At 33.1% G+C, this 10,000-nt stretch overlaps 1 protein-coding gene across 1 annotated transcript in view; it reads right to left on the reverse strand.

The window, feature by feature from the left end:
* LOC144956806 (uncharacterized) overlaps nt 1–10,000 on the reverse strand; it is a 30,909-nt gene that overhangs the window by 20,175 nt on the left and 734 nt on the right. The gene's annotated exons all lie outside the window — the stretch shown is intronic.

Below are 10,000 nucleotides of genomic sequence, written 5' to 3' on the forward strand. Positions count from 1 at the left end.
AAACAAACAAACAAAAAAAAAAAAACAAAACAAAAAACAAACAACAAAAATCCCAACAATAACAAAGACCTGAGTGACGTCATCTTGGTTCTATCTCAATAGATAAAATGAAGTTGACGTCACTCAGGTCTTTGTTATTGCTTTTTTTTTTCTTGCCATCCGCGTTTATGAGTAATTCTCACTAAACTGTATTAACCAGACTATAAACGTTCAAGGTTAACATAGTTTTGTGTGTTGGTTCGTTATACTTCCGGATGGCAAGTTTATTGACATACGCGTAAAGTGAAGTACAGTTCATGCGATCTATTTAACTCATTATTTACATGCATTGTCGGATCTTCTCTCTCTCTCTCTCCCCCCCCCCTCTCTCTCTCTATTTCTTTATTTCTCTCTATCGCATACACATACACACGCGCACACACACTGTCTCCCCCCCCCCTCTCTCTCTCTCTCACACACAAACACACTCTCTTAACCACACAACAAACACACATCTTTGCCATCAATGCTAACACAAACATAAAACACGACATCCCAACTTTACCTCCCCGAGTCTCCTGACTCTTTCAATACGTACTAAATCGATATGAACATTCGATTTGTTTCTTCTAAATTATTCTCTGCAAATCGAAAGTAATCGTAATCGCACTGCAAACGAATCGTTTCAATTATCGATTTTATGGAAGCAAGACATCGAATTCACCCTTTGTGTATGTGTCTCTATACAGAGGTGTAAAATCATTTATTCAAACTTACCTTGAACTATTCTTTTCGTTTTAGTCTACAATTTACCTCAACTCAAATATATCTTTCTTTTAAAAAAGTGAAATCATATATATATATATATATATATAATATATATATATATATATATATATATATATAATTTATACATATAGTAAAATTATATTATATAGAATATTATTTAAAATATTACAATGTATATATATAATATTATTATATATATTATCCTAGATAATTAATAATATTAATAAACATATTAAATATATAAATAATATATATATTATATATATATATATATATATATATATATATATATATATATATATATATATATATATATATATATATATATTATGGTAAGTGTTTTTGCAAGGTATGTTCGATTTATTCGTTCATTTATTTATTTTTTATTTATCTATCTATTTATTTATAATTTTCTTTTTCGATTTTTTTTCAATGTTTTTTTTTTTTTGGTCGTTTTTTGTTTTTGTGTTTCTTTCTTTTCTTTTTCTTTCTTTCTGGCTTCTTCCTTTCCCTCTTCTTCTTCTTCTCTTTTTCGTTTTCATCTCGATGAGACTAAAGCTACAGTTGTTGGAGCAGTAGAAAACGGTAGGGGCTGCCCGAAGCCGGTGATCGTAAAAATACTAACGAAAGAGTGAAAATGGAGAGGCTTCGGTTTCATTCATACTGCAACCACCATTGAGTACAGACGATACAAGTTATTTTGCATTTTATTTTATTTGTTTTCCAGGTTAATTTGCGTATTGTTGTGCTGACGAAGGGTTTGTACCCGAAACGTCCATTGTCTGTTTTGATCCCATGCGAAGCCTCTCCATTTTCACTCTTTCGTTAGTTGCTGGAGCACTCGCTTCACAAGCAAAGGAATCGGAATCAATTCCAGATGCAGTCGGTTTTTAAAAATAATTTTTCTTTCTTTCCGAACGGTGGTCAAGCGGGCGGGAAGAACTTTATGATATCCAAAGGGTGGCAGGCAATCTCTACTGCCGTTCAACGCTATAAATATAAAATCCAATATCAACTCCGGTCACATGGGTCTTATGGTGCTAACTTTATGTGACTCATCGTGTCAAAGCGGTATTATGTCGGGATGGACTAGATGATGGAAATTAAATTTATAGACACAAATATGAGATTTGGGTTCAATTTATGTTCGCCATGGTGGAAAATAAATCTTGTTTCTTGTATTGCAATAAACGCGAAGGTTCTAATGTCTTATCATTTTATTTACACATTCACTTTTTGGAGTGCTATTCATCCCGACATAATACCGTTTTGAGACGATGGGTCACATATATGAAATGAAACTGACGCCACTCAGCTATGAGTTATTGTTTTTTAGACAGCTACGTTTTTAATGATTAGTTCTCACTACACATTCTATCAATCAGTCAATCAGACTATAAACGTTTAAAATTACACACAATTTTGTGCATGCATGTTATAATATCCGGTTGTGAGTATTTTACCAAAACGCCTAGCATCAATACTGCCGTTTTTTTAAAAAAAAAAGAACACAGTATGTGCTATTTAGTTAACATTGCATATACTGTGTTTTTAAAAACAACGATAGAATACTTATTGGGCTCAACAGAGAATAGTAAATGAACACAGTATTGTGGTGACCAAACTACACACGACAATCAACACTACAAAGACTCTTTTTAATCACCTGAAGTTGAAGACCAACTCCTTTGGGACGGTCACGGTCACGAAGGGCCATAGGGCCTACCTGAGGCCTCACACGTGCTCAACTGATTAACCTTCACAACTACAAGGTATGACAGGAACGTTGATCTCTTATTATTTTTTCTTCTCTCTTTATTTCTTTTTTTATTAACAAATAAATAAATAAATGTTGAAACACACTAAAAGCGGCCAGCCCCCGAGGGCTATAAATAAATACTGTGAATAATATAAACATTACAAAGCCTTACTAAGCCACAATAATATGGAGAAATAATATATTGTACAGTAAATTAATAGTTGTAGACATACTTAACTGAGACAACCAGTAGCAGAAACTGACACACACACACACACTACATACGTACACACACACACACACACACACATTACATACGTACACACACACTACATACGTATACACACACATACACACACACACATTCGCACACAAGGTAAGCAATTCAGGAGGATCTGTACTGTCCCAAAGAAACAAGGTAATATGCACTTACGTTATGTACATTATGTGTATATAATATTATGTATATGAGGTACTTATTTAACGATCCAGACATTCGCAAGCGCCATTAAAGATAATTTAGTTATTAAATTCAGTCCTAGGAACGCAAGCTATCAAATTTATTTAATAATACTAATAATACTACTACAAATAATAAAATAATAATAATAATAATAACAGTAATAATAATAACAACAACAATAATAATAATACTAATAATAATAATAATAATAATAATGATGATAATGATAATACTAATAATAATAATAATAATAATAATAATAATAATAATAATAATAATAATAAATAATATGATGATAATAATAATAATAATAATAATAAATAATAAACAATAACAATAATAATAATAATAATAATAATAATAATAATAATAATAATAATAATAATAATAATAATAATAATAATAATAATAATAATAATAATAATAATAATAATAATAAAAAGGTTTACAAAGTTTTGTGTGCGGGTACGTTATATCCAGCTGGCGGATGAGTGGTTTTTACCTAAGCGCATAGCATCAATAAACAAGGATATTATTGACCAATCAAAGCACAAGACTCGGGACACTACTTTCAAACCCGTTCAAACAAACATAATTTTAGCGAGTTGATGCCAAACTCTTCTTGAATTTTTTTTTTGTTTGTTTTGAACCATCAGTTCGTTTCTCATATCTGTGGACTGTGTCAATCGAATCAGATATAAACTTTAAACGTTACACAAACAGTTTTCCTGTGTTTCTGGCGAGTAGAACTGGTGAGCATTTAATTTAAACTCTATACCAATGTGCATTAATTGCTTAGTTTACTGATTAACGGTTCAGTCAGTCCGAATCATTGCGAGAGGAGGGAGGAGGTGCCGTGGTTATGTTCTCCTCATTACAACTTTATGAATGATTCGTTCCCACCCAAGTCCCTCTAACAGACTATGAAAGTAAAACTCACTCAATCCTAGTAGTTTTTGCTACTTTTCACAATTGGCAAAAAAAAAAAAAAAGTATTAAAAATGAGCTTGAGCATAGATAGTTTTATCATATTGAACTACCATTGACATGTAAAAATATTTTTAAACAAACAAAACATAAGCTTTGATACGACGCCTATAATTTGTCTCAAAAAAAAAATGTAATTAATAGGCCCTGGGGTAAAAGTAACCTGGGTAAACTACGGATCGATATAGTCGGTGTCATGGTTGAGTGAGTTAAAGAGTACCCGCAGTTTTGTGAGTCGGTATGGTACGACTCTTGGGAGGGCAGTACGGGTGCCTACCTTAATTTTACAACAACGCATAGCATCCATCAATTTGTTACTTTAGTCAATAAGAAAGTACAGTAGGTTTCCTCTCAGCTGTTCCATACATGACACTGTTGTTGGTTTAGGGTCACAGCTGGTGATGTGGCAGTTGTTGATAGTAATAGTAATTGTAATAGTACGAGTAATCGGCTTTATTTATTTGGTTCCTTTTGGTATGACATGACAACAATCTCTCTCTCTCTCTCTCTCTCTCTCTCTCTCTCTCTCTCTCTCTCTCTCTCTCTCTCTGTTTTCTCTTCAATTCACCTATCCATTCATATATCTATGGTGGCTCCCTTTGTCTCTAACTCTAAGTCCAACCTCTACAATATGACTTTCCAACGGTTCACCCCCCCCCCCACCCCCAACTCCCTTTTCAACACCCTTTTCGCCCTCACATTCATTAGAACATAGCAGTGTGGAGCCCGGGACGGCCGAGGCCAATCGGGCACCGGGTTGGATCTCCATTAGCCACATATCAGGGCGGGCGACATTGCTGGACAGAGATGGACGTCGGTTTGGACGAATTCAATCCCTGGAGGTGGCGGGGACATCGACTACTCGAAACTGGGGGAGAAGTTGCCAGGCTTTTCCATCAGCAAGAGGAGACATTGAGGTGGCAACCAATCGGATTCGGTCGAGAACCTGCTTTTAACAGCATGCTCATTGCATCAGTGGGGGTTTGCCACATGACCAACATGTACCCGTTGTGGTAAGGTAACGAGCCTGAAACCGAAACCGCAGAGCATCTAGTTGAACGGTGTGTTGTGACGAAGCTTCAGGGTGGGTTTGCGACGGTACACGAGTGCGGTACGGAATTTGCTGATTGGGTCGATCGTCATAACATAGAAGTATGAGTATGAGCACCATTAGAAGCTGCTGCTCTCTGGAGCCATGTGTTTCGCTCCTTTGTCATCCCTCCGCCCCCCCCCCTTCTCTCTCTCTCTCTCTCTCTCTCTCTCTCTCTCTCTCTCTCTCGTCTCAATAGAATGTCGTTACCATTAGCTAAGTCCCATCGGCGCATTGCAATAATAATGGATAGACAGCATCCAAAGTTAGTACGTATAATATAATACAATCCATAAACATTCTCCATTCTTGGCCGGACAACTGTTACTTCAAATCAAATGAGTATTAGTATTCTAGGGGAATTCGGTTTATCACAAATTGTGTCCTTTTTTTTTTGGTCAACACTAACAACATTAAAGGACAGGTTCTCGTTTTACTCCTGAGTACGGGGAGAAGATGTGAGTAGAGAGTTGTTTTTGTTTCCCAAGAACTCAATTTTGCGCCGCCAACTGCGGGACCCGGGCTCTGGATTTACAATCTCGGGGAAGAGTAGGAGAGGATGAGGATGAGGTAGAGGAGGAAAGAAAAAGAAGACGAAAACGATAAAAAGAAGAAGTAAAGAAGAAGAAGAAGAAGAAGAAGAAGAAGAAGAAGAAGAAGAAGAAGAAGAAGAAGAAAAGAAGAAGAAAAGAAGAAGAAGAAAGAAGAAGAAGAAGAAGAAGAAGAAGAAGAAGAAGAAGAAGAAGAAGAAGAAGAAGAAGAAGAAGAAGAAGAAGAAGAAAAAGAAGCAAAACAAGAACAAACAAATCAGGACGTGAAAGATAATTGCTCTCACTGATTATATTGGTTGCTTGTACTGTTGAATTGGTGCTTGTTGTACTTTTAAAGTATAGGCGAGACATATCATATCCCCAGAGAACATACATTACATACATACGTTCTCTGCTATGCTATCCCTTTCAACACCAATGTGAAGCAGGACGTAGATACCATACAAGTACCACAAGCTTCGATAGCCATAAATAAATGGGACGACACGTGCATGAATTGTGTGTAAAACGCTCACCATCTGTCGTATTTTTTTTTTTTTTTGCATGGTGACAGTGACAGAAACAAAATAACAACTTTCAGCATAGCCGGATGTTAGAAAAGTGGGTAAATGAATGGAGGAAGGGTGGATAAGTGGGTGGGTGGATGGATGAAAGGAAGGAAGGATGGATATTTTATAAACTAACAAGTTGTTCTTGTTTTGTTTTGTTTATCGCTCGATCTCAAAAACTAAATAGTTCGTTTTCCCCAATGTGTTTATAGTATTTCCTAAGAGTTATTTCTGCCGCTTGTCTATGATGATATTGGCGAGAGTCAAGGCCATCTCATAGGCTCTATATAAGTTACTGAGTAGAATTATATACACCTCCCCTCCCTCATTCCCTCTCTCTCTCCTCTCTCTCTCTCTCTCTCTCTCTCTCTCTCTCTCTCCTCTCTCTCTCTCTCAAGAGATATATCTCAATAATATCTCAATTGCTCAATGGTAATTGTATCCTTGGTCAAATCAAAATCAATCTTCGTCTTTTTAAATTTATTTTTATCTTAATCCTATCCCGGCTATATAATATTGTCGTCAGCATTATGACCAAAGATGAAAACATGATCCCGCCATATTGCTATATTTATAAACACACACCACTTTATTATCAATATTATTATCACTACCATTATTATTATCATCATTATTATTATTATTATTATTATCATTATTACCATTATTATTATTATTACCATTATTATTATTATTATTATTATTATTATTATTATTATTATTATTATTATTATTATTATTATTATTATTATTTTGACCAAACAAACTTAGGCTAAATAAGATTGTGCCTCAAACATCGGTCGATTAAAATGACCACAAACTCAACTTAGATATCAAAAACTCTCAAAGTTGATTGAGGCTTCCAAGAAGTGCCATGGTTGAAGAAGAAGAAGAAGAAGAAGAAGAAGAAGAAGAAGAAGAAGAAGAAGAAGAAGAAGAAGAAGAAGAAGAAGAAAAAGAAGAAGCAAAACAAGAACAAACAAATCAGGACGTGAAAGATAATTGCTCTCACTGATTATATTGGTTGCTTGTACTGTTGAATTGGTGCTTGTTGTACTTTTAAAGTATAGGCGAGACATATCATATCCCCAGAGAACATACATTACATACATACGTTCTCTGCTATGCTATCCCTTTCAACACCAATGTGAAGCAGGACGTAGATACCATACAAGTACCACAAGCTTCGATAGCCATAAATAAATGGGACGACACGTGCATGAATTGTGTGTAAAACGCTCACCATCTGTCGTATTTTTTTTTTTTTGCATGGTGACAGTGACAGAAACAAAATAACAACTTTCAGCATAGCCGGATGTTAGAAAAGTGGGTAAATGAATGGAGGAAGGGTGGATAAGTGGGTGGGTGGATGGATGAAAGGAAGGAAGGATGGATATTTTATAAACTAACAAGTTGTTCTTGTTTTGTTTTGTTTTATCGCTCGATCTCAAAAACTAAATAGTTCGTTTTCCCCAATGTGTTTATAGTATTTCCTAAGAGTTATTTCTGCCGCTTGTCTATGATGATATTGGCGAGAGTCAAGGCCATCTCATAGGCTCTATATAAGTTACTGAGTAGAATTATATACACCTCCCCTCCCTCATTCCCTCTCTCTCTCTCTCTCTCTCTCTCTCTCTCTCTCTCTCTCTCTCTCTCTCTCTCTCTTTCTCTCTCAAGAGATATATCTCAATAATATCTCAATTGCTCAATGGTAATTGTATCCTTGGTCAAATCAAAATCAATCTTCGTCTTTTTAAATTTATTTTTATCTTAATCCTATCCCGGCTATATAATATTGTCGTCAGCATTATGACCAAAGATGAAAACATGATCCCGCCATATTGCTATATTTATAAACACACACCACTTTATTATCAATATTATTATCACTACCATTATTATTATCATCATTATTATTATTATTATTATTATTATCATTATTACCATTATTATTATTATTACCATTATTATTATTATTATTATTATTATTATTATTATTGTTATTATTATTATTATTATTATTATTATTACCATTATTATTATTATTATTATTATTATTATTATTATTATTGTTATTATTATTATTATTATTATTATTATTATTATTGTTTATTATTATTATTATTATTATTATTATTATTATTATTATTATTATTATTATTATTATTATTATTATTTTGACCAAACAAACTTAGGCTAAATAAGATTGTGCCTCAAACATCGGTCGATTAAAATGACCACAAACTCAACTTAGATATCAAAAACTCTCAAAGTTGATTGAGGCTTCCAAGAAGTGCCATGGTTGAGATGACGGACACCTTCAGCAGACATGCCAACTACATACTACGAAAAATTCGTAGAACCAAGAAATTTTGGCTCCAATTTCAAAACTTCATGAGTATCTCATCAAAACTCATCAAAACTCATCAAAACTCATCAAAAATCATCAAAACTCATCAAAAATCATCAAAACTCATCAAAACTCATCAAAACTCATCAAAACTCATCAAAAATCATCAAAACTCATCAAAAACTCATCAAAACTGATTGAAAATGAAGGATGGTGCCAAAGTGAATAAAATTAATTAGAACCCCCCCCCCAAAAAAAAAAAAAAAAAACACAAAAAAAAAAACAACAAAAAAACAAAACAACGTGCATAATTTTTTTAGCCTTTGGAGCAACTTTTTTTATCATAAATAGTTGTAAATTGTTGATCTTTAAAGTTACTATAGATAGCGACTTATATTTTTACGATTAGAAAAAAAAAAAGTAAGCCCTGGCAGGTCAGCTTGAGGGTTATCTTAACTTCTATAGACGAATACATAAATCAAGTAGATGTTTTGTCAGCATATAGATAGTATGCAGATGACGTCATTCAGGCCTTTGTTATTGTTTTTGCCATCCGCGTTTGTGAGTTGTTCTCACTAAACTGTATTAACCAGACTATAAAAGCTCATGGTTACACAGAGTTTGTGTGTTGGTCCCTTATACTTCCGGATGGCAATGTTGTGAACTCCTTGGCCAAGCGCATTCTATCTATATGACAGTGTTATGAGATCACGGTTTTTAAGTGTGTACTCTGAATCTGACTTGTGACCCAGAAAATACATACTTTAACTTTAAACCGGAACAATTTTTTACTGGAAGTGTTGGCTTGTAATTAATGAATCCGGAATTAATGAATCCGGTTTGAAAATGAAAAGAAAAATTATTTATCATTATCATCATCATAATTATTCTAATAATAATAATAATAATAATAATAATAATAATAATAATAATAATAATAATAATAATAATAATAATAATAATAATCATAATAATTATTGTTATTATTATTAAATTTTGTTTTGTTTCTTTATTCATGTTATTTTTGTTGATGTTATTGTTTTTTCTTACTTATGGTTTTGTTTGTTTTTATCCGTTTTTTAATGGTTACATGGGTTCTAGTAGCCAGTCACAAAGTAGGGTAGATTCGGTAGCCGTCTAGTATTATTTTTCTTCCGTGTCGGAGATATGATTCAAACACCCTTTTATTCACTGTTTCATTATTGTTTAAATTGGATGTTTCGTTTGTAGATAATAAGTATTAGATGAATGTCCAGTGTATAATACACTTGCTGATAATGTTCATATACACAAATGGTTTGTTTATCATCATCATTATCAGAGTTATTATTATTATTATTATTATTATTATTATTATTATTATTATTATTATTATTATTACTATTGTACATTTGATCATCACCAGTTAAGACAATAAAGTTTTTTTATTTTTGGTACATTACATGGCATATTTAATATTAATAAAAACAACGATAATAATAATA

The sequence above is a fragment of the Berghia stephanieae genome, chromosome 11 (assembly GCF_034508935.2).
Source record: "Berghia stephanieae isolate SIO BIC M18660-M18661 chromosome 11, UCSD_Bste_1.3, whole genome shotgun sequence".
Lineage (NCBI taxonomy): Eukaryota > Metazoa > Mollusca > Gastropoda > Nudibranchia > Aeolidiidae > Berghia > Berghia stephanieae.